Genomic DNA, 10,872 nt, shown 5'->3' with positions numbered 1-10,872 from the left:
ACATGTTTTAACCGTTGTATAAGATATTATACCTATAAAATAATGGAATGTGAAGTTCTAGTCTTTTGTAAGCCACTATTACAAACTCTTTAGGATAATTAAGTAATGCAAGTTAGAAGTCAGTAAAACAAACTCATGATCATGTTAGATACTAGTTTAGTTAATTACAGAAATATGTTTCCTAGGTTGAACAGATAGTAGTAGCTAGAAAAGAACAATGTTTTCCTATTTAAATATGTTATAGATAGATAGATGGTATTGAGAAACATCAGAAATCCACAGAATATGGAATTTAAAGATGCTTTATTAATAAAATCATTTTGACATTGAGAAATATCAGCTTAAGGCAGCATCACCATTCTACTTCAGAGATGATGATGGGTATCAAAAAATTTTCATATGGATGTTGCTTCAAAAGTGGCTAGCTATCTACTAGGCAAAAGAGTGCCCTTGCTTTGACTGCAGACAGCATGCTGTACAAGTTGTGGACAAGTAAAATACAAAAGAAGTTGATTGACATACTTCGCCAAGATAAGGTAGGCAGTCCTTCATAATTCTTCTTCACAAATAAGTTTGCCATATACTGGGACAGGAGGCTGGGGGTGATGTCCCAAATGACAATTATTGGGTGACTGTTTAGGAAGACATAGTTTTGGAAGTTGCTTGCTCTGCACTTCCTGTTTACTCAAGTAACACTTATCCTTCTTAGGTCTCTCATGGGTTTGAAGACTAGATATTTAAAATCTCACATATTAGCTTAAGTTGTGAAGGATCTAAAAAAGTGTTTAAGTTTGTAAGGAGATATTTTATAGATGGTAATTGCATGTTGTGTAAGTTAGAGAATATAAAGTTTGGATGGTAATAAGAAAGTGATTTAGGTACAGAATTGTACTCACCAAGAGAGACAACAGAATGCTTTCTTCATGGTTGTCAAATACAAATGGCTAAACATTGTGAATGTAATTCCTACATAATAGTTTTTCATAATTGTTTTTATTGTATACATCTTATTCATCTTTATTCAATTTATTGTATTAAAAGATGGAGATGTAGAGGTGATCATCATTCACATTGTATTAGAGCATGTCTCTGTAAATTCAATTGTTAATTGCTAAAATAACAGTGATCTAAATACTAACAGATTCTTGTATGTTTTTGCTATTTAAGAATTATCTGTCTCAATGTTCTATAAAAGCAAAGATAATCCCAAATTTTCTCTGATTGGTTAATAAAGAAGCTGAAGAGCCTATGAATGGACATAGAAGATTGTAGGCTGGACTTCTGTTCCCATTCTGGTCTCAGGCAGAGAGGAGAGTGGGGAGAAAGAGATGGTTGTTGGGTCATGAGCAGCAGCAGGACATGAGAAGTTATCATGAGAAAAATTATGGATCAGGAGTGGGAGAGACTAAAAGGCAAGTAGCATGAGCACATGGCTGTGAAGTAGCCACAATCAGATAGACAGATTAGAATAGGTCAATATCTTCCAAGCTAAAGCATATTAATAAAAGCAATGTTTCTATCTCATTACTTGGGAGATGGAGTGAGCATTGAAAAAAACCCTTTAATTCAAACAATGTTGTCTAAACTTTCAGCTTCCCAAAATGTACTCTAAGTCCCTTTTCTTCACAATTTTGCATTATACATTTTTTTTTATTACAATGAAAAGTGGTCTAGTGACTGACATGGCAGAATTGAAGATGTCCTGAAGAAATCTTTATTTCATGTTTATTAATTGACTATCAGATTATTAAAAAAAAAAGAACCAAAGAAATGGGATCTTTCTTTAGGAATCTTGTGTTGCAAAAATAAACAGGCTCCAGAGAAAGGAGAAACTCTTCTTTTTGAATGAAAAAAAATTCAGACAGTGCTAACAACTTGCAAGATCACCTTACATAAAGAGACAGAAGGCCAGACGATGATGAATCAAAGGTGGGCAGCACCATAGATGCTGAGTAGACTACATAGGTGATCATATCTTTGATCGTGTCCTTAAACTTTATTCACTTCAAGGTACTGAAGATGGATTTAAGGTCTTTGCCGGACCTCTTTGTCCCCATTCCCGTGTGTCCACATGTAATAAATATTTTTATTCTGATTTCCACTTTTAATTAGACTATTTTACTTAGCTTATTAAAGATTGTTGCTAGGACTAATTTGGAGCACAGGATGTGACTCCCCCAGTCTGATAACAAAGTGTGTTGTAAATGCATGTTTTGACCATTCCATTGTATGGTTAAGAAGATGTTTTGTTTTGTTTTATTGTAGATATGAGAGAAAGAATACCCAGAGGCATTTAGAAGAGTCCAGAGTAGAGAGAGGAAGAAGTAAACTGACCATGGTCAGTAGACTGGACATGACCTGGGCTATCTGTGAGAGAGGATGGAATAACAGAACATAGAGACTAGAGAAAAGTGTAGTGAGAAGAGCAGGATCAGAGCAGAAAGAGAGGGGGGACATAGTGAGAATAGCAGAGTTATAAGGATGAAAAATGGCTGTTAGGAGAGAACGCCATGAGCTGGAGTGAGTTTAGGTAGGGTAGGTGGTAAGAAGGGCTAGGATACTAGCATGTTTGAAGTGTTTAACAAGCACTTGTAATATTGAAGGGCCCTGCCAAAGCTAAAGAAAATGACTAATTTTAGTAGAAAGGAATCAGTTTCATAGGTTGCCAGGAAATTCTGGTTTTTAAATACTGCCAGAAATCCTCTTCTACACCAGCTTGAACCCATTTCTTATGCTTGGATGGCTTTTGGAAGTTTGAGAAATTATAGTTTCCTGTGTACCTGACAACTAACAAAATATTTTTAAGGCATTGCTTTCCTAGGCATCATGGCCCATGCCTGAAGAAACCATTACTCTGGGTGTTAAAGAGGAGTTTTAGCTCAGTGTTCAAGGTAAAAGGGAAAGACACTGTGACAAAAATATAAAAGAAAGAAACAACCATTACTTTCATTTACACTTGATAGCGAATTGAAACAACCAGACTCTCTATCTCAGGGTTACTATACTGTGATGAAACAATATGACCAAAGTAACTTGGGAAGGAAAGGGTTTATTGAGCTTATGATTCAACATAACAATTCATTATCAAAAAAGTGAAGACAGGAATTCAAGCAGGGCAGGAACTTGGAGGCTGGACCTGATGCATAAGCCATGGAATAGAGCTGCTTACTGGCTTGCTCTTCTGGCTTGTTCAACATGCTTTCTTATAGAACCTAAGACCACCAACCCAGGAATAGCACCATACAAATTGTACTGTGCCCTACCCTATCAATCACTAACTAAAAAACAAAAACAAAACACACAAAAAAAGAGTCTAAGATGGTAATGACCAGCACGCACCACATCTGAGGGACACAGGATCCAAAACTCTGAAATTGGTGAGTCGAGGGACAGTTGAAGCCAAAACATGGACTTTGAGGATTCTCAGGCTAGAGGGAACAACACTTGAGCTAGGACAGTTTCTATCCAGTTCACCCATGGCTGTCTCCAGGGACTGAGAGTGGCGAATATTCAACTGCCATGCACTTCCTCTTACCCCAAACAAAGGCCTTCCTGCTGGGCAAAGGCAGCACTGGTTGCCCCAAGCAGATGTTTGGTGACTGAGAGAGCAGAAGCAGTAGCAGTAAGGGCCTCCCAGGGCAGTGACTGCTGCAGGTGGTCGTATGGGCTCTCCAGGTCTGGGACTACAGCTAGACCAAGTAGGAGCCTCCATGATTCTCTGACTGAGACAGCATAGGTGGCTGTGTCAAATAAAGATTTGCTGATCAATATCTTGGATCAGTGGCCAAACAATGAACACCACTGAACTGAAAGATATTCTACATGCTCATTTACCCCTGACAGCCCAAATATGAGAGTAGAGAACAGGAGGAACACCTGTGTTTTCTGATTAGGCCTGCAAGCTAGTCATGGTGCCTTCAAGTGAGTGACCCAGATTCAGGGCCCTCTAAGCTAGCAGCCAGACATTGGATCCCTACAAGCCACATTCCCACTTTGGGCAATACAGGGATTCTTCAGACAGTGTTCTCAACAATGGAGGCCCTGTTCTGTGGGTCTACCAGTGGAATCCAGACAAACAATTCCTGGAGCAGATCTGAATACCAGGAGGAGAGTACTACAGTCCTGTAGGCCACGGAGGTATTCAGGGCACTTGCACGTGTGGATTGTGCCCGGGAACATCACCAGCACCACCTCATGCATTTAAGCTCCAACCTTCCAGGCATCCACATGCTCTAGAAACCTGTCCCTCAAGTCACACTTCCATGCACCCGTGCTGTGTATATGTGCCCACGAACTTCCTCCCTTAGATACAGCATTAACACCAACAGCCACTCTCGAACTGGTGGAACCTATCATCTTCCTTAAGAATACTCCAGGCACCAGAGACAGACAGACTCAGTCTGAAGTACAGACTACAGAAACAAATAACAAAGGTTACAGATAAGCAGATGGCTACAGGTTGGCATAAGAACACATCCAACAAAAATCAGGACATCATGGCTTCACAAGCAACCCCCAAAATCAATGGATATTTTAATTCATTGGAACCACAGGAAAATGACTTTAAAGCTATGCTTATTGAGATATTAGATCCACATAAAGAGGAAATGAATAAAACTCTCAAGGACATAGCCACAGAAATAAGGGCAAAAAAAAAGAGGAAATGAACAAATCTCTCAAAGAAATACAGGCAAATTTATAGCCACATAAATAGAGACATAAGAGCAGGAAATGGATTAAAAAATAGAGGCCATCATGGAAAGGCAAGAATCTACATTCAAACAGATGATGGAAATGGTGCAAGACATGAAAACAGAATTACAATCAATAAAGAAAACACAAACAGAGAAAACCCTGGGGAACTTAGAGAAAAGATCAGGAACCACAAAGGAAAGCATCACCAACAGAATATAACAGAAGAGAAAATCTCAGGTGCTGAAGATACAATTGCAGAACTTAATACATCTCACAAAATTGAAAAAGTTCCAAACACAAAACATACAAGAATCAAGAATGCCATACAAAGACAAATCTAAGAATAATAGGAATAGATGAAAAAGAAGATTCCAGGCTCCAGGGTCCAGAAAATTTTTTCAAGAAAATCATAGCAGTAAATTTTCCCAAATTAAAGAAAGAGATTTGCCTCTCCCTGATGGCAAAGGACTTTGAGCATTTCTTTAAGTATTTCTCTGCCATTCGATATTCCTCTACAGAGAATTCTCTATTTAGCTCTGTATCCCATTTTTTAAATGGATTGCTTGATTTGTTGCTTTTTACTTGCTGAGTTCTTTATATAGTCTGGATATTAGCCCTTTGTCAGATATAGCGTTAGTGAAGAACCTTTCCGCATCTGTAGGCTTTCGTTTTGTTCTGACAACAGTGTCTTTTGCTTTATAGAAGCTTTTTAGTTTCATGAAGTTCTCTTTATTGATTGTTGATCTTAGAGCCTGTGCTGTTGGTGTTCTGTTCAGGAAGTTGTCTCATGTGCCAATAAGTTATAGGCTCTTCCCTACTTTTTCTTCTAACCAATTTAGTGTGTCTGGTTTTGTGTTGAGGTCTTTGATCCACTTGAACTTTAGTTTTGTGCAGGGTGATAAATATGGACTTATTTTCATTTTTCTACATGTAAACCTCCAGTTGAAACAGCACCATTTGTTGAAGATGCTGTCTTTTTTCCATTGAATTGTTTTGGCTTCTTTGTCAAAAATCAAGTATCCATAGATGTGTGGGTTTATTTCTGGGTCTTCTATTCAGGTCCATTGATCCACTATTCTGTTTCTATGCCAATGCCATGAAGTTTTTATTACTATTGCTCTGTAGTACAGGTTGAGATCAGGGATGGAAATGCCTCCAGATGATCTGTTGTTGTACAGGATCATTTTTGGAAATTCTAGGTTTTTTGTTTTTCCATATGAAGTTGAGAATTTTCCTTTCAATGTCTGTAAAGAATTATGTTGGTAATTTGATTGGAATTGCATTGAATCTGTTGATTGCTTTTGGCAGAATAGCCATTTGTCCATTAACATAGAAGAGGCCTACAGAACCTCAGGTAAACTAGACCAGAAAAGGAGCTCCTCACATCACACCATAGTCAAAACATTAAATCTTCAGAACAAAAACTACAACAACAAATATGTATGTATGTATGTATGTATGTATGTATGTATGTATTAAAAGCAGCAATGGAAAAAGGACAAGTAGCATACAATGATAGACCTCTCAGAATCACACCAGAATTCTCAACAGAAACTATGAAAGCCAGAAGGGCCTGGGCAGATGTCATGCAGACTCTAAGAGACCACAGATGCCAACTCAGACTCCTATACCCTGCAAAGTATAGATGCAGAATCAACATAGATGCAGAAAACAAAATAAATGACAAAACTAAATGTAAACAATATCTACAAAGCAACCCAACCTTACAGAAGATACTATAAGGAAAACTAAATCCATTGAAATCAACTACACCCAAGAAAACACAGGATATTGATAACTTCACAACAAAAAATTACAAGAAAACCATTAATTGTAACACCAACATCACAATAAAAGGAACTAACATTCATTGTTCACTATGACCTATCAACATCCATGGACTCAACTCTCCAATCAAAAGACACAGACTAACAGAATGGTTGCAGAAACAGGATCCAACTTTCTATGACACCCAAGAAACACACCTCTGCAACAAAGATAAACACTATCTCAGAGTAAAGGGCTGGAAAAACATTTTTTCAAGCAAATAGACCCAGAAAACAAGCTGGCATAACTATCCTAATATCTAATAAAATAGACTTTCAATGAAAATAATAAAAAAATGAGGAGGGGCGCTTCATTCTCAACAAAGAAAAAATCCACCAGGAGAACATCACAATCCTGAACATCTATGCCCTAAATACAAGAGCACCTGCATTGCTGATGAGAATGTAAACTTGTACAACCATTTTGAAAATCAATCTGGCACTTTCCCAGACAATTAGGAAAAGAGCTTCCACAAGATCCAGATATAGCACTCCTAGGAATATATCCAAAGATGTTCAAGTACACAACAAGGACATTTTGTCAACCATCTTCGTAGCAGCTTTATTTGTAATAGTCAGAAGCTGGAAACTACCCAGATGTCCATCAGTGGAAAAATGAATACAGAAATTGTGGTATATTTACACAGTGGAATACTACTCACTAATTAAAAACAATGAAATCATGAAATTTGCAGGCAAATGTTGTGAACTAGGAAAGATTATCCTGAGTGAGGTATCCCAGAAGCAGAAAATCACACATGGTATATACTCACTTATAAGCGGTTATTAGAAATATAATATAGGATAAACATACTAAAATCTATGAATTTTATGAAAGAAGTGGGAGATAGAAGGAACTGGAAGGGACAGGAGCTCCACAAGGAAACCAAGAGAACCAAAAAATTTTGAGCAAAGAGATGTTTTCTGATAATGATACTCCAAACAAGGACCATGCATGGAGATAACCTAGAATCCCTGCACCTATGTAGCTCATGGAAGCTCAGTCTCCAAGTGGAAATAGGGAATATCTCTTACATGAACTCTGTGGCTGGCACTTTGATCACCTCCCTCTCAGTGTGGAGCAGTCTTATCAGGCCACAGAGAAAGACAGTGCAGCCAGTCCTGATGAGACCTGATAGGCTAGGGTCAGAGAGAAGGGGAGATGGCCCTCCACTATCAGTGGACTTGGGGAGGAGCTTGGGAAGGGATGAGGGAGGGAGGGTGAGATTGGGAGGAGATTTTGAAGGGGGCTATAGCTAGGATATAAGGTTAATAAACTGTAATTAATAAAAAATAAATAAATTTTATAAAAAACAAAAACACAACAAAACAAAACAAACAAAAAGCCCTCCAGTCATGCCTATAACCCTATTTTATGGATGCATTTTTCTTATTTGCGACTTCCTCCTCTCTGATGGCTAAAAATACAATGAACAAAGTATAAACTACTATTTTAGGTATGGCAATAAAACTTCAAAAACTGAACAACATAAAGTGATCCCATTGGATGTTTACTATATAGTTCATTTTTCTTTCAAGGAACATTGCTTCAATATTAGAAGTTATGCTACATATTCATAAAGTTTTTGTGCTTTCCTATTAATCCCTTCTCCCACCCCTCTGAAATTTTTCTTTAGGCTCAACTGTTTTCCAGTCAATAATTATGAATATTTTAGGCAATAATTAAACCAAAATTTGTAAGCTGTATCACAATGACATTTTAGGAAACCCATTTCAGTACTTAATAAGTATTATTTCTCTGGAGTAATATTCTTTAATTACTTAAATTACTTACTCTATAGCCTAAAGCCATTTGTAGTTTCATCCTCCACCATCATCTTCACAGTGTAACAATTAGATGATAACCTGTAAGCTATCTCCAATTCACATTCTGGGTGTTTCACATGCTTTTATGATTGTTATATATTCACACAGAGCTAAATGGTATAAGTTTCTGACTACCATTCATATTTAGACATGAACTAATAAAAGTAGATAAGAAAAAAGAAAAAAAGAAGCGGTTCTTGAAAAGTGCTTAGGGAATGTGAGATGTTTTAAGTTAGTCCTGTCACTTAGTAACATCAACAAAATAACAGGTAAGTTTGTTATTGTTTTGTTATAAGTTCTATATTACACTGAAAACATTTCTAATCCTCAATTCTCCTTTGATATAAAGACTTTAAAGATTTGCCATTTTATATTTACACAAACGCACACATTTCCTCTATGAGTTAATTCAGTTCTTACTTTAAAAAGCATATAATCCAAGAGAACTGATAGACTAGGGTCAGAGGGAAGGGGAAAAGGACCTCTCCTATCAGTGCACTTAGAGAGGGGCACAGAAGGAGAAGAGGGAAGGAGGAAGGAATAGGGAGAAGATGAGGGAGGGGGCCAATGCTGGGATACAAAGTGAATACATTGTAATAAATTATAAATTAATTTTTTGAAATGCTTATAATCCTCAAACTGGCAAGATGAAGACTTTTTTTGTTTGTTTGTTTTTGTTCTTTTTTTTTGTTTAGGCTTTTTGCTTTATTGGCTTTTTGAGACAGGGTTTCTCTGAGTAGCTCTAGCTGTTCTGGACTCACTTTGTAGATCAGACTGGCCTCAAACTCACAGGGATCCTCCTACATCTGTCTCCTGATTGCTGGGATTAAAGGAATGTGCATGGCCAGGATGAAGACATTCTAAAAAGGTACTTTGCCTTTCTGTGTACTTTGGCTAGCTGGCTCATGAGCCAGTGAGACCTAAGAAATGAAAATTTATTTAGAAATCTCATGCTGGGAGATGAAAATATCTGATGCCTGTTGCCACACAAAAATGGGAAGTTGTCTGTAGGAATGAGACTTCATGTAGTTCTTCTCACAACTTATCAAATCACCTTGCAAGATAGAGCACTACTTGTCAGCACTACTTGTCCAAGACTGTTCCTTATACTTAGTCACACATGCCTCTTGCCTTCCATTCAAACTTAAATCTCATATCAGAATGATAAAAATGGAACTCCAGAGAGCTAAGAACTCTGGGAGAGGATGTAGAGGCAAGAATATTCACCTCAGAGGAAGTCAGACTTATGGAACTGAGGAGAAGTGGTGCTTACGAGGGACCTATTTGAAGATGGAAGGTGGAAGATTCTCTCTGGCATTGCTTGTCTAGGCTCCACTACTCCTTCAGGTCAACTTTGACAATTATAGTGGTGGCCAGTGTGCATCATTTTTAAGTAGCAGGAAATCAGAGACTGCCAATCCAGTGAATAACCTAGAGGCTGACTCCAGAACATGAACTTCAATGTTTTCCAGATCGGAGGGGAAATCTTGGAAGAGCTGGGAATGCACAGTTCTAGGCCCCCAAGGCTATTTCCCAGGTCTAGGAGTCATACACAGGAGTAGCTTGTGCTTTCTGCCTACTTGAGCACAGATCCCCAGTTCCAGGAGTGCTCAGCTCCAGGAACCAGACCCCAGATTCCTCACACTTTCCCTCGGGCCATGAATGGATACCATGGACAGCACCCCAAACTTCCAATCCATGGTACTACTGGTCATCTTGTGGAGACTGGATGGAAAATAGGAGAATACAGAATCCTTGTCCCAACATGGTGGAACCCAGTGGAGCACGGTGTTCTCTTGGCCAGCAAGCAGCAACATGCCTGCCTATGAAACACCTGTGCCTGCATGGTTACCTCTGAATCACCAGCATGTGTTCAAGTTGCTCTAGACCTCTTCCACAATCTTGAAGACAACCTCGGGCTCCAGAGATACAGAGATCCAGCCTTCTTTTCAGCTCTACTAGCTATTTTGAGGAGCAAAGGACCTCACTGGATCACAAAGGCCTGACCAATCCAGCAGGTTCTGGGAAAAAAACATACAATGCCATGGACAACCAGGTGGCTAAAGGTCAGAAGAACACAATCAACAAAACCCAGGGCAACATGGCACTAGTAGAAACCCAAAACACGGGATATTCTAATGCAGTTGATACACTGGAAAATAAGCTAAAATCTATGCTTATACAGTTGTTAGAGGCATTTAAAAAGGAATAAATCCCTAAAAGAAATTCAGGAAAATACAATCAAACAAATAGACACCATCCAAGACATGCAGAAAAATAAAATCAAAAAGATGAAAGAAATGATTAAAACAGTTTAATACCTGGAAATGGAAATAGAATCAATAAAGAAAACACAAACTGAAAAAAGCCTAAGATAGAAAACGAGGATCCACAGAGGTAAGCATCACCAACAGAATAAAATGATGGAGGAGAGAATCTCAGGCATAGAAGATACAGTGGATAATCGATAATCTGTCAAAGAAAATATTAAAACCAAAGAATTTCTGGCACAAAACATCCATGA

Source organism: Meriones unguiculatus, chromosome 12, assembly GCF_030254825.1.
Source record: "Meriones unguiculatus strain TT.TT164.6M chromosome 12, Bangor_MerUng_6.1, whole genome shotgun sequence".
Lineage (NCBI taxonomy): Eukaryota > Metazoa > Chordata > Mammalia > Rodentia > Muridae > Meriones > Meriones unguiculatus.
The sequence above is the reverse complement of the archived record's forward strand: the minus strand, read 5'-3'. Positions refer to the sequence as shown.